Source organism: Ranitomeya imitator, chromosome 9 (assembly GCF_032444005.1).
Source record: "Ranitomeya imitator isolate aRanImi1 chromosome 9, aRanImi1.pri, whole genome shotgun sequence".
NCBI classification, from domain to species: domain Eukaryota; kingdom Metazoa; phylum Chordata; class Amphibia; order Anura; family Dendrobatidae; genus Ranitomeya; species Ranitomeya imitator.
This window is the reverse complement of record NC_091290.1, coordinates 63,728,192-63,756,137: the sequence shown is the minus strand read 5'-3', so window position 1 is coordinate 63,756,137 and position 27,946 is coordinate 63,728,192.

Genomic DNA, 27,946 nt, shown 5'->3' with positions numbered 1-27,946 from the left:
TGCAGAGCACTATATGACAGCTATGGGGCAATAATGAACGGCGCAGAGCACTATATGGCACAGCTATGGGGCAACAATGAACGGTGCAGAGCACTATATGGCAAAGCTATGGGGCAATAATGAACGGTGCAGAACACTATATGGCAGAGCTATGGGGCAATAATGAACGGTGCAGAGCACTATATGGCACAGCTATTGGGCAATAATGAATGGCGCAGAGCACTATATGGCACAGCTATGGGGCAATAATGAATGGTGCAGAGCACTATATGGCACAGCTATGGGACAAAAATGGACGGTGCAGAGCACTATATGGCACAGCTATGGGGCAATAATGAACGGCGCAGTGCACTATATGGCACAGCTATGGGGCAACAATGAACGGTGCAGAGCACTATATGGCAGCTATGGGGCAATAATGAACGGCGCAGAGCACTATATGGCACAGCTATGGGGCAATAATGAACAGTGCAGAGCACTATATGGCACAGCTATGGGTCAAAAATGAACGGTGCAGAGCACTATATGGCACAGCTATGGGGCAATAATGAACGGTGCAGAGCACTATATGGCACGGCTATGGGGCAATAATGAACGGTGCAGAGCACTATATGGCACAGCTATGGGGGAATAATGAACGGTTCAGAGCACTATATGGCACAGCTTTCTATGGTACATCTATGGGGAAATAATGAACGGTGCAGAGCACTATATGGCACAGCTATGGGGCCATAATGAACAGTATGGAGCATCTATTTTTATTTTTGAAATTCACCAGTAGCTGCTGCATTTTCCACCCTAGACTTATACTCGAGTCAATAAGTTTTCCCAGTTTTTTGTGGCAAAATTAGGGGGGTCGCCTTATACTTGGGTCGGCTTATACTCGAGTATATACAGTAAGTGTTTGATCGCTTGCTAATTTTGTAAGTTTGTCCACTGACAAAGACATGAACAGTCTAGAATTTTAAGTGTAGGTTAATTTTAACATTGAGAGATAGAATATCAAAAATAAAATAATAATAATATTTTTTGTTTATATAGCAACAACATATTCTGCAGCACTTTACCATTAAGCGGGGACATGTACAAACAATAAATTCGGTATGAGTTAAGACAATACAATTTAAACAGTGACATTAGGGGTGAGGTCCCTGCTCGAAAGCTTACAATCTACAAGGAAATGGGGGGACACAATAGGTGAAAAGTGATTATTTCAGGTCTAGCAATTATAATAAATAGGGATTTTCATACAAAGCTGCATGATCCGGTCATCAGCCTGTGTGTTTAAGTGCAATAGTCAAGTATCAAGTGCACATGATAATGTGTAAGAGGGTGTGGAGACAGATGAATAGTAGGGTGCAGATTCAGAGTAATATTTGGAAGGAGGGAACAGGGCAAAGTTAGTTTACTGAGTAGTTGATGTGGTAGGCTTGTTTGAAGAGATGGGTTTTCAAAGCGCGCTTGAATAGGTCGGGGCTAGGTATCAGTCTGATCATCTGGGGAAGTGCATTCCAGAGAGCTGGCGCAGCTCGAGAGACGTTTTGGAGATAGAGGTGTGAGGTTCGGATTACATGGGATGTTAGTCTTAGGTCATTTGTAGAATGGAGGGCACGTGTAGGGCGCTATACAGAGATGAGAGAGGAGATATAAGGCAGTGCAGAACTGTGGAGAGCTTTGTGGGTGAGAGAGATAAGTTTATACTGGACCCTGTAGCGAATGGGCAGCCAGTGTAATGACTGGCACAAGATGGAGGCATCGGTGAAGCGGCTGGACAGAAATATGACTCTGGCCGCAGCATTCAAGATGGATTGGAGAGGAGAAAGATTGGTAAGAGGGAGACCGATCAGAAGAGAGTTGCAGTAGTCCTGACGGGAATGAATAAGAGCGACAGTAAGAGTCTTAGCAGTTTCAACGGTGAGAAAAGGTCGGATTCTGGAGATGTTTTTAAGATGTAGGTGACAAGAGCGAGTGAGTGATCGGATATAGGGAGTAAAGGAAAGTTCGGTGTCGAATATGACCCCAAGACAGCGGGCATGCTTCCTGGGAATTATGGTTGAACCCTCCAGGGTAAATTCGATGTTGGGTAGAGTGAGGTTAGTAGAAGGGAGAAACACAAGAAGTTCCATTTTGGAGAGATTTAGTTTCAGGTAGAGGGAGGACATGATGTTCGAGACAGCAGACAGACAATCCTTGGTATTTTGAATTAGGGTAGGGGTGATGTCAGGGAAAGAAGTGTAGAATTGGGTGTCATTAGCATAGAGATGATACTGGAACCCAAATCAGGTGATTGTTTGTCCAATAGGGGCCATGTAAAGAGAGAAGAGGAGGGGGCCTAGGACTGAGCCTTGCGGAACCCCAATAGTAAGGGGACGAGGAGAGGAAGAGGAGCCAGCAAAAGATACAGTGAAGGAGCGGTCAGAGAGGTAGGAGGAGAACCAGGAGAGGGCTGTGTCCTTGAGGCCTATAGAGCGGAGCATAGTGAGGAGGAGCTGGTGATCCGCAGTGTCAAATGCGGCAGAGAGATCCAAGAGAATCAGCAGAGAGCAATGACCTTTGGATTTAGCTGTTATTAGATCATTAGCGACTTTAGTGAGGGCAGTTTCAGTGGAGTGTAAAAAGCGGAAACCAGATTGTAAGGGGTTAAGAAGAGAGTTATCCGAGGAAAGGTTAGAGACAGGTCTGTAGTTAGCAGTGCAGTTCTGGTCCAGGGATGGCTTTTTAAGTAAAGGGGTTATGGTGGCATGTTTAAATGAGGAGGGAAAGACACCTGAAGAAAGAGAGAGGTTAAATATTTTAGTCAGGTGAGTGGTGACCACTGGTGAGAGAGACTGCAGGCTATGTGAAGGAATGGGGTCACTGTTGCAGGTTGTAGGCCGAGCAGAAGCAAGGAGCTTGGAAACTTCTTCTTCTGTAACAGGCTCAAAGATGTTTAGTGAGCTTGAGGTGCGACAGGGAAGGGGATCCAGGCACTGAGGAGATTGCGCTGAGAAATTCTTATGGATGTGGTTGATTTTATCTAAGAAATAAGTGGCCAGATCCTCACCGCTGAGGTTGGTGATGGGGGCCTGTACTTTAGGTTTGAGGAGGGAGTTTAAGGTTTCAAAAAGTCGTTTTGGGTTGTTGGATAGTGAGGCGATGAGGGTGGTGAAGTAGGATCAGTTGACCAGATAAAGGGCAGAGTTATAGGTTTTGAGCATGAACTTATAGTGGATGAAGTCTCCTGCTAAGGCTGGTTTCACACTAGCGTTTTTGAACGCATGCGTTTTTTTTAAAAAACGCATGGTACAAAAACGCATGTAAACGCGTGTAAACGCTGCATTTTTTTGACGCACGCGTTAAACGCGTGCGTCAAAAAAACGCAGCGTTTACACGCGTTTACATGCGTTTTTGCATGCGTTTGCGTTTTTTGTGCATTTTTGGGAAAAAAAAAAAAAAAAAAAAGGTTACAATAACCAACCAATGAGAATAGAGTGGGCTAGAGAGGGCGTACATGATTGGGACTCAATATATAGACCCTAGGGGTACATAAAGTTTCAGAGCTTGCTACTGTTTCCGGTGTCACGATGGATCTTTCAATAGCGAACTTTAATTTCCAACTGGAGTTCAGCTTCAAGATTTTCCTTGCCTGTGTTTTTGCTTGGGAGCAAGACCGAAACTGCCAAAGATGGAGAAGGAGACAGCGTCGGCGTTTTTGGAGGCACCCCATCATTGAAGTGCGTGAGACCCGCGGAGCATATCACACCCTGTATGCGGAGCTGAATGCCAACCCGGAGAAATTCCAGGATTACACCAGAATGTCGCAAGATTCTTTCCGTGAATTACTGTCTCGTGTCGAAGGTTCCATACGGCGACAGGACACACGGCTCCGTAGAGCAATTCCACCCGAGGAACGTCTGTTGGTGACATTACGGTACGTTCCAAAAATAAACCAATGATAGTCAAATTTTGGGGTTATGACATGTATTTTGGGTTGTTTTTTTAAAATTTTTCTTATTGAAAAACAACATAAAATAAGAGCCGTTTTATAATGTTTTTTTTGGTTTCTTTTCCTTCTAGATTTCTGGCCACAGGAGAGAGTTTATCTTCCCTGCACTTCCAATACCGCCTTGGAATCTCAACCCTGTCCGGAATTGTTGTGGACACCTGTCGTGCGTTATGGAATGTACTCCGTGAGGAGTTTATACCCGTACCCACCGTGGACATGTGGCGGGAAATATCCAAAACATTTTTGAACGTGTGTGATTTTCCAAACTGTTTAGGGGCGGTGGATGGGAAGCACATCCGCATTGTTAAACCTGCAAGAACCGGATCTGAGTTTTTTAATTATAAAAAATATTTTTCGATAGTGCTCATGGCAATAGCGGATGCGGAGTGTCGCTTCATCGCCGTGGACGTTGGAGCTTTTGGCCGTGGCAATGATTCCCAGACCTTCAAGAGCTCTGATATGGGCCGCCGTGTGTATGGCAACAATTTTAATTTCCCACCTCCACAGCCTCTCCCCAACACTCAAGGGTCACCGCTGCCATTTGTTATGGTTGGGGATGAGGCCTTCCAGATGTGTGAAAATCTCCTGAAGCCATATTCTAGTAGGGACTTGGACCATACTCGCAGAATATTCAACTACAGACTGACAAGGGCAAGAAGAACCGTAGAGTGCAGCTTTGGCATTCTGGTTGCAAAATGGCGCATTCTCGCAACAGCCATCAATCTAAAAGTGGAAACAGTGGACGAGGTGGTCAAAGCCTGTGTGGTTCTACACAATTATATAATGGCTAAGGAGCGACCCCACATTGAACTTGATGAACCAATTTCACACCCATTGCCCGATTTTCATCATCACCCGATGAGGTCAACTGCAGCCGTTGGTCTTATGCGTGACCAATTTGCGGCCTATTTTGTGTCCGATATTGGACGGGTTTCATGGCAGGACAATGTTGTTTAAATGTCCTGTTGTATGTTAATGTTTACCAAATATTAAATACTGATACCAATTTTTCAAATTAATAAACTTTTTTGTGTTCACCAGGTCTCCTGTCTTTTTCCTCTCTAAAGGTTGAACAAAGATGGGCAGTAGTAGTATATCATAATTTGTAATCCAAAACAAGGAGTGGGTGATAGTTGATGAGGTAATAATTTGATTTTTTTAATCATAATTGACCTCTGTTGCACTCCCTATTTTGGTTTACAAACAATGATATAAACACGCATACTTATAATGTAACCAGATTTAAATTTCTTTATTGGTAATCTTCTTGACGTCATTGCGTCACGACTGGCACGCTCTCTATTCCCGTCAAGTCAAGTGTAAGAAATAATGAATTCATGATGAACATAAACATGATCATGAATTCAAAATTTCTTACACCTGCCAAGGTGAGGATAGATAGTTAGCGTGTGCCAACCATTGTCCCATCAGTTTGACAAACATTGTCACATAATGTGCTATATAGAATATGGTGAATATACAAGTCAGTAATCAACTAAACAGGTCAGGTGTCTATTTTGACATCTGACCGGTTCAGTTGAGTTCTGAACTTGATTTACACCATTTTCTCTTTGTACAGTGACACTACACCAGTTAAAAATTAAAAATAAGAGTATGGAAATAACTACTATTTTTTTGGCCAACTCATATCTGTATACTAAAGAAACACATATAGATGTTGTCTGGTATTTTATACTACTGGAGATATGTGTAGGCCAAAAGAATAAAAGTGTGTAAACGCAGTTTATTGGTGTGTATTTAGAGCGGTGAAAGACACAATAAACCAAACATAATTGTTGAAAATAAACTTTTTTTTATTGGGGAAAAACACAAATTTATTTTTTTTTACCGCGCCGGGTTGAACCACGCCGGCTTGGGGTTGAGTGCCGTAACTGGGGGGTATTTAGAACTGAAGCCTGGCTCACCGTGGAGGAGGCAGAGGTTGCAGGAGAATGGGCAACAAAACTTGAAGGGTCTGGAAGTTCGGGGATGGGGCTTAAAACATGAGGGGCTTGAGACAAACTGCACGGTTGAGACACATCGGAAGGTGATGGGGGAGGAATAAACAAAGTTTTCTGTTTCTTATGGGTTTTGCCAGTTTTCTGTGTTTTCCGGGTTGGGGGAAGTCTTTTGGGGCTAGGGTGTAAACTTTGGGTGGGAGACACGTCAGGACCCGGCTCCACAATTTCACAGTCAGTCTCCATTGTGGAGCGCTCGGCAATCTCTGAGTCCAATGGGGGGAAAGATAAAGTCCCGCCTGGGTCCTGGTGCCTCGTTGGGGGGGGGGAAACAAAAACCCTCCCAGGATCCTGGTGCCTCGTTGGGGGGGGAAATTAACACCCTCCCAGGGTCCTGGGGCATCGTTGGGGTGGGGGAAACAAATCCCATACCAGCGTCCTGCTGCATTGCTGGTGGGGGGGAACATAAAGCCATGGATGGTTCTTGGTGCATCGGGGTGGGTCCTGCCCGGAAACGTATGGCTTGGTCATGCATCATGGGGTGCCCGGTGCGATACGCCATGGATGTGTCCTGCTGCATCGGGGGGTTTCCTGCCCGGAAAGCAACGCCTCGGTCCTGCTGCATCGGGGTTGGTCCGGTCCGATATGCCAGGCCTCGGTCCTCCTGCATCGGGGTGGGTCCGGTCAGATATGCCAGGCCTCTGTCCTGCTGCATCGGGGGTGGGCCGGTCCGATATTGCATGGATGGGTCCTGCTGCATCGGGGGTGGGCCGGTCCGATATTGCATGGATTGGTCCTGCTGCATCGGGAGGTTGCCGGGCCGATAAGCCACGCCAGGGTCCTGCGTCATAGAGGTGTCAGCGGAGGAGGTCCAAGCCGGAGCAGCGGTCGTCACGGTGGTGGCGGTGGGATGTCCAACAGCACTCGTCATCGTGTTGGCGCTGTACTGGAGAACACCTGTTGAGGGAATAGAGGTGGCCGTGCAGTGGTATGCAGCAGAGGTAGGAATGGTGTTTACTTCGGACAGTGACGGCACAGTTGGATATGCCGCCACATTACGACTCTGACTCTGCTGCATAGCCTGCCCCAAAGCAACATTGCAGGCCTGCATCACACTCAGCTGGAGATCAGGGCTAAGGTGTTCCGACATGCTCTGGTGGATTTTATTAAAAAAATGATGAGCTGGCTTCTGGAGGTCGGCTTTAACTTGATCAAGGCTTTTAGAGACATCCTGGATGCGGCACTGTAACAGGTTATGGGACACATCCATTTTGTCACTTAAAGCCTTGATAGCTTCGTGTAAAACCGAGCTCAAGTGCAAAAACTCGGGCATGAGGGACCTATCCGAAGCCCTCTGTCGCTGCCGGGATGAGCCCGCAAAAATGGGTGCAGCGAAAGAGGACTGCGAAAGGGGAAGACCTGATGGGCCAGCTCCCTGGTCTCCAGTGACTGTGGAAGACCCACCTGGTGCTGCGCTGCTGGATGGCTGGGACGGGTCCGTGGCTGTCGGCTGAAGGACCGCTCCAGAACCTGTGGCGACAGTCGTGCAGTGTGTGCTGTGAAAAAATAAAACAGAAAATTAATACCAAACGATAACAAGACGGTACATCCTATGGAATTAAAAATGACAGATTATGTCAATGCAATACAACCGGAGGCATGTGACAAATACTTACGTTCTCAAGAGAAGGACCGGTCTCAGGAAGGCCAGCACACGGTGGTACTTGTACAGCCGGTGCCTTGCTCCGGAACCACTAGCTGCACTCTTCTCTGCACGCAGGTCCTTGTTGAAGCGGTCCTTCATGGAACGCCAACGTGTTCTTACTTTGTCCACTGTGAAATAACAATAAAATATAATGGTCAGAATCAGGACTTTTGGCCATGCTCTCGTGACTGTGTGTGATGACAGAAACTACGAAAAGTTTCTGTCATCACACACAGTCAAGAGAGCATGGCCAAGGTCTGTTTCTTCACACTATCGTGCAATACTTACCAAATGCATTACGGACCCGTGGCGTTGAATTCTCCCAGCCATCCCACAACGCTTGGGCCACCTCACTCCACAAACGACGGATAACACTATTGACGGAGTGCTGTTGATCCCGGCTGTCCCACAACGGGACTCGCTCCTGTACCAGAGTGATTAGCAGGTCATTATCGATGTGGTCATCGTCCCGTTGTGAAACCTAAAATTTAATTTAAAAAAATTAAGTTTGCTCAACCACATTTAAAAAAAAAAAAAAAAAAAATGAGAAAGGGCAGAAATATGAAAGACAACTTAAATAAGGACAGTCTGCCTGGTATACATACCCGCTGCCGTCTTCCACCTGGACCTTGACTCCGCTGCTCCGTACCTCTCTGTCCCTCAGTTGAAGTGCTCTATAGAATAAAAAAAATATAATTGCCTCGTGTCGATGTGACAGTCAATACTTACCAAGCTGACGGAACAAAAAATTACCTCGCTCACGTGATCCACTTCTGATTGCCGTGGCTGGAATTCATCATCAGACGAAGAAACCGGAGAAGACATTCTGATGCGTGTTGAAAGAAAAACATTGAAAAAATTAGGACATGTAGATCCAAAAAATTGAAGAATAATGCATTGGCAAGGATATACTCACATTGCTCTGTGTCTTGTCCAACAATGCGTCCGGGCAGGGTGCTGTCTTCCTTGGAGTCTGATGAGAAGTGACCAGAAACTTCCCCCAGCCTTCCTTTTATAACCCTTCAGCTATGGGGGAGCCTTATCAGTGTCTAGACAACCTTATCTTAACTATGGTGCCAAAAAAAACGCATGCTTCAAAAAAACGCATGCGTAAAAAAAAACGCATGCAAACGCATGTCCAAAAAAACGCATGCGTCTCCATTGACTCCAATGCAATTTTTTTCCCAAAAAAAAACCGCATGTGAACGCATGCGTTTTTTTGGAAAAAAAAACGCTTTGCAAAATACTACATGTTGCATTTTAGAAAGTGAACGCATGCAGTTAAAAAACGCATGCGTTCAAAAACGCGGACAAACGCGGACATCAAAAAACGCACGCGTTTTTAATGTTAAATATAGGGGAAAAAACGCATGCGTTTTTTTTTAGAAAAACGCATGCGTTCAAAAACGCTAGTGTGAAACCAGCCTAAGAGAGATTTTCTCCACTGCCGCTCTGCACACCATGAGCAATGCTGAAGAAAGCGTGTTTGCATAGTGTGCCAGGGCTGCCGTTGTCTGTGTCGGGTCTTTCTGCATGTAGAAGGTGCTGCTTCATCTAGGGCATTCTTCAGTGTATTATTGAAGTGTGACAATGCTAAGTCTGGACAGGAGAGGGAGGAGATGGGGGCTAGAGATGTGTAGAGATTGTCCACAAGCTGCTGGGTATTAATGGTACGTGTATTCCGATAAGTGTGGTAAGTGGGGGTGTCCTGGGTGAGGAGGCAATTCTTGACAGAGAAGGAAAGAAGGTTGTGGTCCGAGAGCAGGAGAGGGGGAGTTAGTAAAGTTGTGCAGCGAGCCGGGATGGGAGAAAACCAGGTCCAGAGTATTCCTGTCCTCATGCGTAGGAGAATTAGTAAACTGTGAGAGGCCGAATGAAGAAGTTAGAGAAAGAAGATGAGAGGCAGATTGGGAGAGGGGATCATTGATGGGGATGTTAAAGTCTCCCATGATGAGGGCGGGGATGTCACAGGATAGAAAGTGAATAAGCCAGGTGCCAAAGTGGTCTAGAAACTGTCGGGAGGAGCCTGGAGGGCGATAAACAACCGCCACTTGCAAGGAGAATGGCTTAAAGACTATGATGGCGTGAACTTCAAAGGAAGGAAATGTGAGTGAGGGAACCGGTGGGATGACCTGGAAAGCACATTGTGATGAAAGGAGCAAACCAACACCTCCACCCTGTCCTCAGGTCTGGTGGTATGTGAAAATTTCAGCCCACCAAACGAGAGTGCAGCAGCATATAAATTATATAAATTATATAAATGTATTTGCATTTTGCAGTGAGAAATAAGTTTTTGTTCCCCTACCAACCATTGAGAGTTCTGGCTCCTAAAGTCCAGTTACCAGATAGATGCTCCTAATCAACTCATTACCTGCATTAAAGACAGCTGTCTTAAATAGTCACCCTTATAAAAGACTCCTGTCCACAGACTTAATTAATCAGTCAGACTCTAACATCTACAACATGGGCAAGACCAAAGAGTTTCATAAGGATGTCAGAGACAAGATGATAGACCTGCACAAAGCTGGAATGGGCTACAAAATCATAAATAAGACATTAGGTGAGAAGGAGACAACAGCACAAATGTCAGAAATTCATGCCCACTTATCAGCTGTTATGAGCGGAGGCTGACCGGAATACCGATTTGCATGGTGTAGCTGGTATTCAACTACTGCCCTTTGCTCCTCACAAAGCCTTGCCAACATATGTAACATTGAGTTCTAACAAGTGATGACATCGTCACATACCAGCTGGTGAGCTGGAAGTTGCAAATGCTACTGCAGCACTGCCAGGGCGGCAGCAGCTGTAGTTGACTTGTGGAAATGGGTACACATGCAGCATACTTTGACAAGTAGCTCAGTCATATCTGGGTCAGTTTTGGGAAACCGCTGAACCACTAAGCTGAGCACATGGGCCAGGCATGGTACATGTGCGAGGTTACCAAGCTTCAGAGCTGGCAACAAGTTAAGGCCATTGTAACACAGGACCATGCCCAGTTGTAGGTTAAGGGGCAATAGCCACAGATCAGTATGATTTGTTAGACAATTCAACAACTCCATGGCAGTGTGATGTTTGTCATTTAAGCAGATTAACTTCTGCACAGCTTCATGCCACTTAGCCAAGGCAGTGCTGCAATGCTCCCTGCTTGTGACTGATGTTTACACTTGTGAGATGGAGGGTGAGGAGGAGGTGCAGGAACTACTGTAGAAGGTGGGGGCAACCCTGATTGATCCAGGTCCCACAATATTTGCTGGGTAGCATGTGTCCTGGCTTTTACAATGTTCACAAAGTGTGCTGTCAGAGAAATGTAGTGTACCTGGCAATAAGGACTTGTCCAGTTGTCCGTGGTTAAGTGGATCTTCCCAGTCACAGCATTCGTCAGGGATTGGTTGATGTTATGGGACACATGCTTGTCTAAGGCAGGGATGGCACACCAGGAGAAATAGTGATGGTTAGGCTTCTTTCACACTTCAGTTGTTTGGCATTAGTCTGCTTTGACATAGTGACGGATCGACGGATCCGTCACAATTGTTGAGAAAACGGTTCTAACGGATCCGTTTTTTGACGGATCTGTTACTTGGGAGTTGTCAGGGAAAATTATCTACTTTTTGGGGCATGCGCAATTGGAAAAGCGGATTGGGGCGACGGATCCGCCGAAATGATGGTCGCGACGGATCTGTCACCCATAGGCGGCCATTCTATAGAATGGCGGACGTGATGGATCCGTCACGAACCGTCATTTCGGCGTAGACAAAAAACGTTATAATGTCCGTCAATGTCTAGATGATGTCCGCCAAATCTCGACGGATCCGTCACATGGCGGATGGAACGGACGACCATCCGCCACAATCCGTCACTAATGTATGTCTATGGGAAAATAGCGGATCCACCAAAAAAAATGGCGGATCCGCTATTTGAGGAAAATTATGCCAAAAGACTGAAGTGTGAAAGAGGCCTTAGGAACCGAGTTTCAAGGAACAGTTGCCGCCATGAGGTTGTGAAAACTTTCCATCTCCACAAGCGTAAATGGCAACATTTCCAGAGTAAACCACCTGGAAATGTGGAAATTTAGCATTGTAGCTTGTGGTTTATTTATGATTACATTTATGATTGCATTCCAAGGACTGGGGTAGGGCAACTGAATGCTGAGCAGGTATAAGGACATGAACATGGTTGTTGATGGTGGTTGCAAGTGTGCAACGATAGGTGCAGGGTGGGAGGCATCTTTGCCTATGTCATGAACAGAGGATAGGCGTGCCCATAGAACAGGGGAATAGACAGTGGTGTCACCCACAGACACTGTTTCTGGACCCTGGTGTTCAATGCACATAGTCGGGTGCTTTGCTTGCATGAAAATACTTTATTATCTGGAACAATTTCAAGGGTGCCAACACTTTCGGCCATGACTGTAACTGTAGTTACGTAGCATGGTTGAAAGAAGACACATGTCCAACAAGTTAAACCAGATGGTTGGAGATGGGAAAGATAACAGAGAATGGGGTAGAGTTACAACCATAGTCCCTTAAAGAACACATTTTTACATCCAGATCCTCAGTGTCTATCAAATGGGTCAGCAATGTGAACAAGATTTTTAAACATTCACAAAAGTGCTTGCTTTTGAGGAAATACGTTGTTATTTTGAATCAGAAACTTCATTTGTAGACACGTGTTTTGATGTGTTCGCTCTTCCTTAGTGCAAAGCAGGACATCTAATTTGACTAGGTGAGAGACCTGTCACTGGAGGTTTAAGGGAGGAACATTTATCCTTGTGAAGAGTGCCAAGCCAGCATAAGGAGTCTTATATGCCATTCAATGCTCCTTGGAATTTAAGCCACTCTCCACAAGGAAAAAAGTTGTCCCTTAGAATCTGAGTCAGATATATTTTACCTACCCAACTCAGATCTCCTGCTTTGCACTGAGGAAGGATACACACTCCAAAACATGTCTACATGCGGAGTTTCTGGTATGCCTCCTTATCCTAGGTCATGTATCAAGGATTATTAAAGGGTTGATATTGACTTTTAGAATTGCTACATCCAATAGGTGGCACTAGATTTCAAGTCCCCCGTCTCTCTGAAGAGGCTATTTGAATATTGAAATACCCAAAGGAGCATATTATGGCCAATAAGTCTTCTCATGCCACTTGGCACGCTTCACAAGAAGTACAATTCCCTCTTAGACTGCCAGTTTAAAATGAGATAGATATAAAAGGCATTTACGGGACCCCTATAAATTAGGAGAGAGATTTTACCTGCTGCAAAAGGATACAGTATTTAACCCCTTCGCGACACGCGCCGTACTAGTACTGCGCTGCCGGCACTGCATTAGTGCCAGCAGCAGTACTAGTACGGCGCACCGATCACCGCGGACTCGCGCTGAACGCCGCGGTGATCGGGTGCGGGTGTCAGCTGTATATGACAGCTGACACCCCGCAGCAATGCCCACGATCGGCGCTATCGCCGATCGCGGGCATTTAACCCCTCTGATGCCGCTGTCAGTAGTGACAGCGGCATAGAGGGGGATCGCGCAGGGACGGGGGCTCCCTGCGCTCTCCCACCGGAGCAACGCAATGAGATCGCGTTGCTCCGGTGACCCGGAAGGAGTCCCCGGATCCAAGATGGCCGCCGGACTCTTTCCGGGTCATGAAGTGACCTGGCTAGCCGGCGCCTGCTGAGAGCAGGCGCTGGAGAGCAAGCTAAGCTGCCTGTCAGATCGTTGATCTGACAGTGTGCTATGCACAGTGTCAGATCAATGATCTGATCTAATACAGTGATGTCCCACCCTGGGACAATGTTAGAAAGTAAAAAAAAAAAAAATAGAATGTGTAAAAAAAAAATTAAAAAAAATCCCCAAATAAAAAAAAAAAACATTTCCCAATAAATCCATTTATTTATGTAAAAAAAAAAAAAAACAATAAATGTACACATATTTGGTATCGCCGCGTCCGTAACGACCCGCTCTATAAAACTATCCCACTAGTTAACCCCTTCAGTGAACACCGCAAAAAAAAAAAAAAAAAAACAAGGCAAATAACAACGCATACAGGCGAACAAAAAGTGGAATAACACGCGATCAAAACGACAGATATAAATAACCATGGTACCGCTGAAAACGTCATCTTGTCCCGCAAAAAAAAAGCCGCCATACAGCATCATCAGCAGAAAAATAAAAAAGTTATAGCTCTCAGAATAATGCGATGCAAAAACAATTATTTTTTTATATAAAATAGTTTTTATTGTGTAAAAGCGCCAAAACATAAAAAAAATTACATAAATGAGGTATCCCTGTAATCGTACTGACCCGAAGAATAAAACTGCTTTATCCATTTTACCACACGTGGAACGGTATAAACGCCCCCCCTAAAAGAAATTCAGGAATTGCTAGTTTTTGTTCATTCCGCCTCCCAAAAATCGGAATAAAAAGCGATCAAAAAATGTCATCTGCCTGAAAATGTTACCAATAAAAACGTCAACTCATCCCGCAAAAAACAAGATCTCACATGACTCTGTGGGCCAAAATATGGATAAATTATAGCTCTCAAAATGTGGTGATGCAAAAACTATTTTTTGCAATAAAAAGCGTCTTTTAGTGTGTGACGGCTGCCAATCATAAAAATCCGCCAAAAAAACGCTATAAAAGTAAATCAAACCCCCCTTCATCACCCCCTTAGTTAGGGAAAAATAATAAAATGTAAAAAAATGTATTTATTTCCATTTTCCCATTAGTGCTAGGGTTAGTGCTAGGGTTAGTGCTAGGGTTAGGGTTAGGGCTAGGGTTAGGGCTAGGGTTAGGGCTAGGGCTAGGGTTAGGGTTAGGGTTAGGGTTGGGGTTAGGGTTTCAGTTATAATTGGGGGTTTCCACTGTTTAGGCACATCAGGGGCTCTCCAAACGCGACATGGCGTCCGATCTCAATTCCAGCCAATTCTGCTTTGAAAATGTAAAACAGGGCTCCTTCCCTTCCGAGTTCTCCTGTGTGCCCAAACAGTGGTTCCCCCCAACATATGGGGTATCAGCGTTCTCAGGACAAGTTGGACAACAACTTTTGGGGTCCAATTTGTCCTGTTACCCTTGGGAAAATAAAAACATAGGGGATAAAATATCATTTTCGTGGAAAAAAAAATATTTTTTATTTTCACGGCTCTGCGTTATAAACTGTAGTGAAACACTTGTTGGTTCAAAGCTCTCACAACACATCTAGATAAGTTCCTTTGGGGGTCTAGTTTCCAATATGGGGTCACTTGTGGGGGGTTTCTACTGTTTAGGTACATCAGGGGCTCTGCAAATGCAATATGACGCCTGCAGACTAATCCATCTAAGTCTGCATTTCAAATGGCGCTCCTTCCCTTTCGAGCTCTGCCGTGCACCCAAACAGTGGTTCCCCCCAACATATGGGGTATCAGCGTTCTCAGGACAAGTTGGACAACAACTTTTGGGGTCCAATTTGTCCTGTTACCCTTGGGAAAATAAAAACATAAGGGATAAAATATCATTTTCGTGGAAAAAAATATTTTTTATTTTCACGGCTCTGCGTTATAAACTGTAGTGAAGCACTTGTTGGTTCAAAGCTCTCACAACACATCTAGATAAGTTCCTTGGGGGGTCTAGTTTCCAATATGGGGTTACTTGTGGTGGGTTTCTACTGTTTAGGTACATCAGGGGCTCTGCAAATGCAACATGACACCTGCAGACCATTCCATCTAAGTCTGTATTTCAAACGGTGCTCCTTCCCTTCCGAGCTCTGCCATGCACTCAAACGGTGGTTCCCCCCCACATGTGGGGTATCAGCGTACTCAGGACAAATTGGACAATAACATTTGTGGTCCAATTTCTCCTGTTACCCTTGGGAAAAAAAAAATTGCGGGCTAAAACATCATTTTGTGGAAAGAAAAAATGATTTTTTAATTTTCACAATAATAATAATAATAACACAATGCTACATTCTAAACTTTAGTGAAACAATTGGGGGTTAAAAGTGCTCACCACACATCTAGATATGTTCATTAGGGGGTCTTCTTTCCAAAATGGGGTCACTTGTGGGGGGTTTCCACTGTTAAGGCACGTCAGGGGCTCTCCAAATGCGACATGGCGTCCGATCTCAATTCCAGCCAATTTTGCATTGAAAAGTCAAATGGCACTCCTTCCATTCCGAGCTCTGCCATGCGCTCAAACAGTGGTTTATCCCCATATATGAAGTATCGACGTACTCAGGACAAATTGCACAACAACTTTTGGGGTACAATTTATCCTTTTACCCTTGGGAAAATAAAAAATTTGGGGCAAAAAGATAATTTTTTGTGAAAATTAATAAAAAATTTTTTTTTACGGCTCTACATTATAAACTTCTGTGAAGCACTTGGAGGTTCAAAGTGCTCACCACACATCTAGATTAGTTCCTTAGGGGGTCTACTTTCCAAAATGGTGTCACCTGTGGGGGTTTCCACTGTTTAGGCACATCAGGGGCTCTCCAATGGGCTCCGATCTCAATTCCAGCAAATCTTGCATTGAAAAGTCAAATAGCGCTCCTTCCCTTCCGAGCTCTGCCATGTGCCCAAACAGTGGTTTACCCCCACATATGGGGTATCGGCATACTCAGGACAAATTGTACAACGACTTTTGTGGTCCAATTTCTCCTGTTACCCTTGGTAAAATGAAACAAATTGGACCTGAAGTAAAAATTTTGTGAAAAAAAAGTTAAATGTTCAATTTTTTTAAACATTCAAAAAATTCCTGTGAAGCACCTGAAGGGTTAATAAACTTTTTGAATGTGGTTTTGAGTACCTTGAGGGGTGCAGTTTTTAGAATGGTGTCACTTTTGGGCATTTTCTGTCATATAGACCCCTCAAAGTCACTTCAAGTGTGAGGTGGTCCGTAAAAAAATGGTTTTGCAAATTTTGTTGCAAAAATGAGAAATCGCTGGTCAACTTTTAACCCTTATAACGTCCTAACAAAAAAAAATTATGTTTCTTTCCAAAATTGTGCTGATGTAAAGCAGACATGTGGGAAATGTTGTTTATTAACTATATTATGTGATATAACTCTTTAATTTAAGGGCATAAAAACTAAGAGTTTGAAAATTGCTAAATTTTCATAATTTCCGACAAATTTTTGTTTTTTTCACAAATAAATGCAAGTCATATCGAAGAAGTTTTACCACTATCATGAAGTACAATATGTCACAAGAAAACAATGTCAGAATCACCAGGATCCGTTGAAGCGTTTCAGAGTTATAACCTCATAAAGTGACAGTGGTCAGAATTGTAAAAATTGGCCCTGTCACTTAGGTGAAAACAGGCTTTGGGGTGAAGGGGTTAAATTAAAATTTTGGCTTACTGTCATTGGTTTTGTTTTATGTGCCAGCTCAAAGTAAAGAATGTTGTACACCAGTATAAGGGTGTTTTCACATTACGTTCTGTGTCCCTGTTGGGCCCATGTCCAAAATTTCCTTCAAAATGGGTTTCAAACACATGCGCCGATAAGGCAATATACTGTAATGGTGACAGTAGAGTGAACATGCGCTCAAGATGTGTATCATTTTTGCGAGTGTACATCTACAGGAGGCTGACACTCAGAGGTAGAAGACTAGCGAAAATGATGCACATCTTGAGACCACAATCGCTCGGCCATCAATATTACAGTCTAAGGCCCCATCGGTGCGTTGCGTCCGGACCCCATTTTGCAAGGGACACAGACCACAATGTGAAAGTAGCCAGCAAAATGTATACAAATATAAGTTTTCAAGCATCATTGTCTCAAAAGACCGAGAGACGCCTGGCTTCTGTGAAAATATCTTATCTAGACAACAGCACATTCTAGCAATATCTGCATGATTAAATTTTGATTTCTTTTAACTGAAAAAATTATGATTTTATACAGCTGGCATAAAGACGGAAAACAACAAAGCAATTAGCAAATTATAGTTTATCGGTAGCTATGTTGATTATTTAACACAATAAAAACGATATTATTTTATTCTTTCTTTCTATAACTGTTCAATGTATAATTTGCAATTTCCAGTAAAAATATAAAAATTGTTAAAACAAGATACAGTACACATTTTATCATCATCTCCTTGGCCTTTTTGCTATGCTGAAGAAACCCTGTACCATTCTGTTATTTCATGATCACATTAACATTTGCTTTGCATCTAACTGGCCTGAACAATCTGATAAGAAAAGGTTGAGCACAAGCTAAATTGTTTTTCATCCCTGTAGCAGCAATGATTTGTTTTTATTAACAGGAAATGTTTTTTTCCAATTAAAAGATACAATTTGCTGATTTCATGCTGAGAGTTGAAATTCAAAACCTATGCTATTTTTTTCTTAAGTGTCCATAACATGGTTGCCGTGGTTAATTTCTGCGTATTTCCTTATATTGTATCTGTAAAACAGATCAGCAGCAACAGATTATTTGAACTTAAGGAATATTTTACTACTAGTGTTGAGCGATACCTTCCGATATTTGAAAGTATCGGTATCGGATGGTATCGGCCGATATCCGAAAATTATCGGATCTCGACGATACCGATACCCGATACCAATACAAGTCAATGGGACACAAATATTGGAATGTACTGTATCCTCTATGGTTCCAAGGGTCTGAAAGAGAGGAAACTCTCCTTCAGGTCCTGGGATCCATATTCATGTAAAAAATAAAGAATAAAAAATAAAAATATCGATATACTCACCCCTCCGGCGGACCTTGGACTTTAGCGGTGTAACCGGCAGCCTCCGTTCCTAAAAATGCAGGGTGAAGGACCTTCTATGATGTCGCGGCTTGTGATTGGTCCCGAGACCGCTCATGTGACCAATCACAAGCCGCGACATCATCGCAGGTCTTTCACTCGCTCATTCTTAGGAACAGAGACTACCGGTTGCAGCGGTTACAACCAGGGCGCGTCCGAGGATGAGTATATTCATATTTTTTATTTTTATTCTTTATTTTACACATAAATATTCATCCCGATCCCGATTCCCGATATCGCAAAAATATTGGAACTTGGGATCGGAATTCCGATACCGCAAATATCGGCCGATACCCGATACTTGCGGTATCGGAATGCTCAACATTATTTACTACCATTTTTAATGTCTTAATTAAATACTGTAGCAAAATTGAATTTCACCAAAAACTTTAAATTCTCATTTCAATTTGTAATTAAATATCTGTTATAGTTTATGTCTGAATATTTATTTCTTGATTTAAATATGACTGCTTTTTTTATGACGTTTTGTTATGTATAACTAATTTTTAAGACTGTTTCTACTTTCCTACGGTTTCCTTCTCATGCAACAGTTATGTGGCGGATTTAAACTACTGGTGTCTTGTGTTTCAATTTTTTTTTCTCTGCACAATCACTTAATATTGTAAGGAAAAAGATGTTTTGAAAAACCATGAGGCCGCTATGATTTGCAGCTCAGATTCATAGGTGAAACACCTTTTCCCTGCAATATTAAGTTATTGTTCAGGCAAACACTGGAAAGACACAGGGCTGATATTGTTCAAAGCCGCAGCCGCCGCATGACCATTTTGCATGTAAATGCAACCAAATTATTTCATAGGTAAATTTTAATACAAAATAACATTATAATTATTCAAATTATAGCCATGATTAACCCTCAAAAGTGAATATTAAAGCATCGCTCCAGTGTTTTTCCTTATTTCAGCACAGGAATAGTGCCATCAATGTAAGTTTCCTGACACTAGTAATATGCTTACCAGCCACCATCTGTTATCTGTGCCATGCTGCTGTGATCCCAATCTGTCATCATGTGGCTGCAAATTCTGACTGCATGGAAGTCAGGGATAATGATTACAAGCTCTCAATGTGGGCCCCTCGTTCTGCATCTCATAGATTTACATTGAGTAGAGATTTAAACATTTTCTCTGGGCACCAGTATCTTAGGAATGTCGGCTTCTGGGGACACAGCTCTTCATCTTCCAACATTACACAAAACACAGTCTCTGGGGTTGATGAGACGTCTTTAGGGCCAATCTGTTTCTTATCAGTGCAATTGAGGTCTCTGCCCCTCCCCCTCAAGTCTCAAAACAGCACAAAATCCCAGTTTATGATAATTGGGTGCAAAAATTTCGGGACCACATCAGCCTCATGGGGATTCAGTACATTAAGTCATCTCAATGAGCAAGCTGGCGACTGGAAAGTTTTTTGCATCCCTGTAAATGCAGTGGACGCCCGCCTTCTTCACAGATATCAATTGGAAAAGGAGTATGACCCTCATGTGGGTCACTCAACTCCTTGAATCTAGTAGTGCAGTCATTTGCAGACCATTCACTTTTACAGGACAAACTTGAGGCCCCTCACTGGGTGGACAGTCCACACTGCAAGCCAGATATGCTTAAAATGAACACCGGAGTCCAATGCTACAGTCCATTTGCTCGGTGTTTAGAGGACAATGGGCAGCTCTATGACCTAGGCATTTCCAGCAAATTTCATCCCTTCATCATGGCTACATATCTACATGTCTAGAAGTAGTCATTGTAGCTGTTCCATCTCGCATGTTCTACGTGGATATTTTCTCTCTGAGCCCTGTTCATACAGGTACTATACAGATGATCAGGTTTTTAAATACATCAGATAGTGATTATATACATTAGACAGGACTGCTCTATTATGGGTATACCATGGACATTGGTGGAGCAGCTTAACATACTTTTTTTTGCAAAAAAACGTATTAACTAAATACCCTGTATTTTTTCATTTTTTTGACTAGCACTTGCTTGTTTACTGTGACTTTTTTACAACAGAGTATTTTTTGACCTCTCTGTGCGCTTTTGTGTTTTCAAGTTCTTTGGTGGTGTGAACAGGTTTCTACAGACTTGTTCGCTATGCAGGTGGCCCATGTGTTTTTGGTTTTATATGTCTAGATGTCTACAGCACCCTTGGATTTTGGACACCCCATCCACTTTTTTAGCATCTGTCCCCAGAGGAGAACCCATTGTATGGAGCAGGTTGTCCCCTCAAGGGACCGGAGATCCCATGATACTTTTTGTCCAGTCTGACCAAGTCATCGGCATTCAGGGGATTTTCTTGGGTAACCCAAGTCTGCATCCGACTCAGAGGGGAGTGAATAAAATGGTCCACTACAACTTGCTCTATCATTTGTGCTGGGGTAGGGGGACTCCAGCTGTAATCACTTTTGTAAGCTGTGCAGCAGATTAGTGATGAGCGAATTTGTTCAAAAAACGATCACCAAACATAAATTCGGCCTGAATATGACAAATTCGGATTCATGATCAGAAACACGAGCAAAATGTTATAAAATCGTGAGAAATCGGTAACACTCAGTAAAAAAAAGTTCGGGAAAATATTTGTGTTGCCACAAAAGTATTTTCAGCACTTTTGCAAACATAATGGTGGTGAATCATGAGCGTTTTGCATGTGTTTGCTGAGGAGAGGGGCTTGCAGAGCTCAGAGGCGCGGCGTGCTTGTAAACAGTAATTTTTTTCCTAACTTTATGTGTGCACATTGCAGCTAGCCAATTAGGGTGCAGGTATCATCCACAATGTCCTGACACAATGGCTTGTGCCATTGGCTGCTGAAATCATATGTCCCTCTCCATATAAAGAGAAGACATCTTGCTTTAGTGTCATTTTGACACTAACAGAGCAGTGAGGCTGTTCCTGGTGCTGGCAGTGATAGCAGCTAGATTTTAGGTAGTTAGCTAGGCAGTTGATTTTTACTCCGAGAGTTTAGCTAGCTAGTATCCTGTGTGGCTGTGAAATCAACCTTCCAGCAATTTTGTTTGCCATTACTGAGATCCACAGACCAGCAGGGCACATGTCAAACAAGTGTGTTATGCACTGCTTCTATTGTGATCCCACCTCAAAGCCGCGACATGCCAGCTGTTTTCAACAGCTGACATGTGTCCCCAATGGGCGAGAGCAGAATTATGATCTGCCCGTGCCCATTAACTAGTTAAATGCCACTGTCAAACTCTGACAGCAGCATTTAACAAGCGCTGCCAGCCGTGTGGCCAGAAGTGCGCGCAACGCTGACCCCATCACTTTATTGGAGGTCATTGGTGCGTTGCCATCACAACCAGAGGTATCCTTGAGACTTCTATGGTTGTTGATGACAGATTGCTGTGAGCACCACCCTGTGGTCGGCACTCACAGCAAGCCTGTAATTCTGCTGCATAGATGTGATCTGTGCATCGCCTCTATGTAACAGAGGCAATGGAGTAGTGGATGCTTCTAGCCTTCCATGGAGGCTATTAAAGCATGCCAAAAAAATTAAAAAAAAAAATGTTTACAAATATAAAAAAAGCTATAAAATCTATGAAAAACGTAAAAAATATTTAAAAAATCACCCCTTTTCGCCCCAATCAAAATAAAACAATTAAAAAAACCTACACATATTTGGTATCACCGATTTCAGAATCGCCTAATCTATCAATAAAAAAAGGATTAACCTGATCACTAAGTGGCGTAGGGAGAAAAAATGCAATAACAGGTGATCAAAAGAACATATCTGCACAAAAGTGGTATAACTAAAAACTTCAGCTCCGCATGCAAAAAATAAACCCTCACCCGACCCATGATCATGAAAAAAGGAGACGCTACTGGTATCGGAAAATTGCAAAATTTTTGTTTTAAGCAAATTGTGGTATTTTTTTACCACTTAAAAATAATAGAGCCTAGACATGTTTGGTGTTTATGAACTCATAATGACCTGGAGAATCATAATGGCAAATCAGTTTTAGCATTCAGTGAACCTAGCAAAAAAGCCAAACAAAAAACAAGTGTAGGATTGCACTTTTTTTGCAATTTCAACATAGTAACATAGTAACATAGTAACATAGTTAGTAAGGCCGAAAAAAGACATTTGTCCATCCAGTTCAGCCTATATTCCATCATAATAAATCCCCAGATCTACGTCCTTCTACAGAACCTAAATAGTAACATAGTTAGTAAGGCCGAAAAAAGACATTTGTCCATCCAGTTCAGCCTATATTCCATCATAATAAATCCCCAGATCTACGTCCTTCTACAGAACCTAAATAGTAACATAGTTAGTAAGGCCGAAAAAAGAACGCTCTTAGAATTTTTTTTCCCATTTTCTTTTACACAACATGGTAAAACCAATGGTATCGTTCAAAAGTACAACTCGTCCTGCAAAAAATAAGCCCTCATATGGCCATATTGACAGAAAAATAAAAAAGTTATGGCTCTAGAAAAAGGGGAGCGAAAAACAAAAATGAAAAAACGAAAAAGCTCTGGGGGTTAAAATTGTTTGGAGCATATCTACTTTGTCATACAGGCCTCATCCACACTCAAACAATTTTTTCTTCTGTGACTAACTCGATTCAGCATGCATATTTCACCTTGTCATTTACAGTCGCTGAAATTCAGCTGTTTGCAGAGCCAGTGCAGAGTTTAAAATCTGTTTTTTTGTTGCTAATACTGTGCTCCTATCACACTATCTGAGAAACAAGACTGGGAAAAAGCGAGGCCGTAGTGGAAGGGGGATTAGGCTTGGTGTTCAAGGTGTATGTGGGGTTGGAGGTAAAGTTTTTGAAGCACTTGTGAACAAGCAACATCACATCCTATGCAAAGACAACTGACAACTTCTGTTACTGGATATGCCAGTCCACTACCTTTCTTTTGCAGACTCACAGCAGTGCGCCTTGTTGATGAGAGCCAAAAAGAGCATGTGCTCAAGTTGAAGGCAAGGGCAGCTTCAAGAGGCCTCTCCTCCTCTCCCTCCACTTCAACATCACACCCAGTACAGTCCACAGAGGTGGCACCCAAATTACCCTTGCTTCAACAACCTTACAACTGACTGTACAGAACCACAGATGGGTGAATCTGAAGAGCCTAGCCTGGGCATTTTTTGACACTGCAAAGGATGAGCCAATTCAAATAATCTGCCAGCTTTGCAAAAAAAAAAAGCTGAGGAGAGGTAAAAAGTGCAATAATTTGACTACTCAATGTATGAACCTTCACATGCACAATTAACATGCATTACTTTTGGAATCCCACAGCAATAAAATGCTGATCAGCGGATTTCAACAACCATTAGCCACCCCATCAATCGCATCTGCTGCTTCTTTCTCCTCCTCTGTTACTGTGCCAAATATTGAGATCCAGGTCTCCGACCACAGAACCTCGGGTTCTTTACCAGCTCCAGTCATGCTGACTGTGAGCCTGTCATCAGCTGTAACAGAAGTGGATATGTCTGCTGTTTTTGACCGATCTCAGAAAATGAGCACACCACAACTTTCTCAATCCACCGAAACATATGCATCTGCACCTCCGTCATGGTCCAGTAGTTTGTCCGGTTCACCGTACTCCGCCCTCTCTCAGCACTGCAGCCAGCCCACGATACCGCAGTTGTGGTCATGTGAAATATTGTTTCTTCCTACGCATGACAAAGCTAAAAGGTTGAACTTCACCATCTCCAATCTGTTAACAATAGAAATGCTAATTTTCTGCCTGGTAAATAAAGATGGTTTACAAAGGCTGATTGCCGGTGCAGTCCCTTAGTACAGTTGCCCAGTTACCATTACTTTTCAAGGAAAGCTGTGTCTGCGCTACACCTGCATATTGCAGACAACATCACCCGTTCCAAGACTAAATCTATGTCTGATGGGGAGCTTTTCAGAACAGGCACTTGGACGAATAAGCATGGCCAAAGGCGTTACATCTCGCTGACTGGGCACTTCATGACTCTGGTGGCTGTGGGGACAAGCACTGCTCCACAAGTCTTGGAATCGCCAAGGCTTGTAGGACAAACCTCTACATTTAACACTTCCTCCATTGCTTCTGCATCCTCCTCCATCTCCTCTAGGGCCTACATCTGCATCCGCAACCTCTGCTTTAATGAGACATGCATTTCAACAGTGCAAAGGGAATCCCTACTACCTTCATACTGTGCAGCCAGAGCTCATCACAATTAGGCAGCGTTAAAATTGATATGCCTTAGAGATCGCAGTCATCCTGTAGAATGTAAGCCTGAAAGAGCAGGGTCCTCTTCCCTCTGTATCAGTCTGTCATTATTAGTTTTGTTTACTGTAAATGATATTTGTATTTTGATGTAACCCCATCTAATGTACAGCACCATGGAATTAATTGTGCTATATAAATAATAAATAATAATAATAATACAGCTAAAGAGTTGTGGAAGCTCTCCAGGATGAGATTGAGCAATGACTGTCTCCGCTGAACCTTCATACAAGGAAGCCATGTCTGATAGTGGTGCTAACCTGGTGTCGGCCCTAAAGCTAGGCAAGCTCACAGAAGTGCCTTACATAGCTTACGTCCTCAACCTGGTGGTACAGAGTTATCTCCTTTACTATCCGGGCCTTGGTGAGCTGCTGCAGAAAGCACAGAAGCTGTGAGCTCACCTCTGCCATTCGCACCCCTCAGGTCTTCAACTTGCATCAATACAGAGGTCTTTGTCCATGCCAGTTAACAGGTTGATTTGCAATGTGCCGACACAGTGGAATGCCGCTCTGCACATGTTGCGCGACTGTGGCAGCAGCAACGAGCCCTAATGCTGAATGTCATGTTGTATAGCCTGGGCCAATGCAGTATGAACATGATGTATATCACGTTTATGGAGTGGGCACAGATTAAGGACCTCTGCAACCCTCTGCACAGTTTTGAAATGGATACTAAGATGGTTAACACTGACAATGCCGTCATCAGCATCACTATTCCGGGCATCTATGTGCTGGAGCAGACTCTGAATAGCCTGCGGGAGGGGCTGGTGATCCCAGAGGAAGAGGAGGATGCAAAAGTGATAACATTGTCTCAAAGTCCCAGACTATCATCACACAGGTAGATTCCAAGGCAGGGTGGATTACTGTGATTGAGAGGGGCTGATGATAGCAGCCAAACTGTTAGTGAAGGTACAAGATCTAAGGAAGAAATGGAGGAGGAAGAGGTGATGGGGGAGCAACTTTCAGGAGAGGAAGAGGATAATTCTCCCCTCTCTGTTGTTCATGGATTACGGGAGGGGATGAAGGAATCAAGCATCGGTGTTACCCAGCCACCAACACAGCATGGGCTTGGACCTCATGGTAGAGCCTGACATATGAGTGCTTTTTTGCTGTGGTATATGCAACATGATCCCAGTAAGGTTATGATTAGAAATACTGATGACTACTGGGTTGCCACTCTGATAGATCCGCATTATAAAACCACATTTTCCCAATGCTTCCCGCCCTGGAAAGGGACCCTCGAATGCTGGAGTACTGAAACATGCTTTTACACCATAGAGAGGTTTCCCCAAGACAGCAGTGAAGCACACAGTGCACATTGCAGATCTAGACTTTCAATGCTCGGCATGTCAATTCATCAACTCCAAAACATTTACAGTAGCAGCTACTTCAGTAGTGGAAGTGGGAGCAGCAATTTCTGTGAGTCCTCTGACACTTTTTTTTTAGACCAGCTCATGCACCAGCACAGCAGAGTCCATGTCTTACATGTGGTGAATGAATGGAGAGGATTGTGCAGGAGTATCTAGAACTGAACATCAATACCATCATGGAGGGTTTGGACCCTTTCACATTAATTTTTGGTATTCCAAAATCAATGAGTGGCCTGAGCATGCATCAAATGCCTTAGAGGTTTTATCATGTCCATCAGCCAGCGTTCTCTCAGAACTTGTCTTCAGGGCTACTTGTGTTATCCTGACAGGTAAGCGCAGCAAGCTGTCCCCTAAAAGTGTAGACCACCTAACTTTCATCAAGATCAACAAGTCATGGATCTCCCAGGACTTTTGCCCCCAGTCGCAGACTGTACAGACAAGGCGATGTTGCATTTTTAGTATGCTGCATTAATCTTGCGTAACTGCACTCTGTGATGTCTTTATTGTGGCTTCTGTGCCTGCTGTTGCAGCTGCTGCTGCAGATATTAACACAAATTTGTGGAAATGTGAACAGTCATGGTTGGTCTACATCTGATGGGTTGGCTGCAGTGGGAGTCCTGTCGGTCCCTATTAGACTACTCTCGTGAAATTTATGCGTTTTTGGTAGTGTCAGGCCCTCATTTTTTTTAAATTTGAAAACTCCTAATTAGGTGTTCATCTGCTTGTTGGGCATAGTGGAAGACGTGTCAGTCCCTATTATACTGTATATACTGTGGTGAAATTGATGCCACTTTGGTGGTGTCTGCCAATAATTTTTAGAAATCTGAACACTCCTAGTTGAGTGTCCATCTGCTGGATAGGGTGAAGTGGAAGATCTGTCAGTCCCAATTATACTATTTCTATTCTTGTGACATTTATTCCACTTCGGTCAAGTTAGGCCCTCATTTTTTAAAATGTGAAAACTCCAGGTTGAGTGTCCATTTGCTGGATCGTAAGAAAATAGCACACTATGCAAGCAGTATAACATACATAATCTAAAGGTGAGGAAAAATCACCAAGCTTGTTAAGGGGTAACTGTAGGAATGGCAGACCATTCGGCAAAACTAGAGCAAAAAGAAACGGACGCACCGAACAAAAAAAGTCAAGAAAATAATGATCACACAATAAAATATGAAAGTATCAAATAATAATTTTATTGGTAGTACATAGGGACAAAAAAAAGAGAAAAACCTGGCAATGCGGTACCAAAACACAAAGTGTATCAGTCCACACTTACACACACCTAATCATTATGTCACAAAAATAAATGGACAACATATAAACAAACATCTATCACAGGTATAGCCCATAAAAATTATGAAAATGACCTCTATATAAAGTACAACGGGCATATAAATGTCCATATAGATGTCCATGTAATATACAAATACCGAAATAGGCAACCACTCCACAAAAAAAAATTTTTACGAAATAAATAAATAAATAGTAATAAGTAAGATGGTATCTGCTAATACACATAAGCGCATATGTACCCAAAAGGGGAAAAACATAGTAATAAATATAACATGTCTGCAAGCGGTATTAAATGTGCAAAATACATGTCAGAACAACAGATAGTCAGTAGACATACAAAAATATGCGAGAACAGTGCCCGCTGCACTATGTGGAAAACAATAGCAGCATGACCCTTACAAAAGGTCACAATCACAGCCCATGGAGTGTATGTAAAACGGTGCCAACTGCACTATGTGAAGCCAGATAACAGCGTGACCCACAGCTGAAAGAAAACAAACACAGCATGTGGATCGTCAAAGAGTGGTTTACCTGAGAGGTGTGTGAAGAGTGGACAGACGCGCCCCGACGCGCGTTTCGGATCACAAAATCCTTCGTCAGGGGGAGTGGCGTCCATGTGTAACATCCGGGGTATAAATACAGAGATGTGGCCAATGCAAGCGGATTGCTCATCA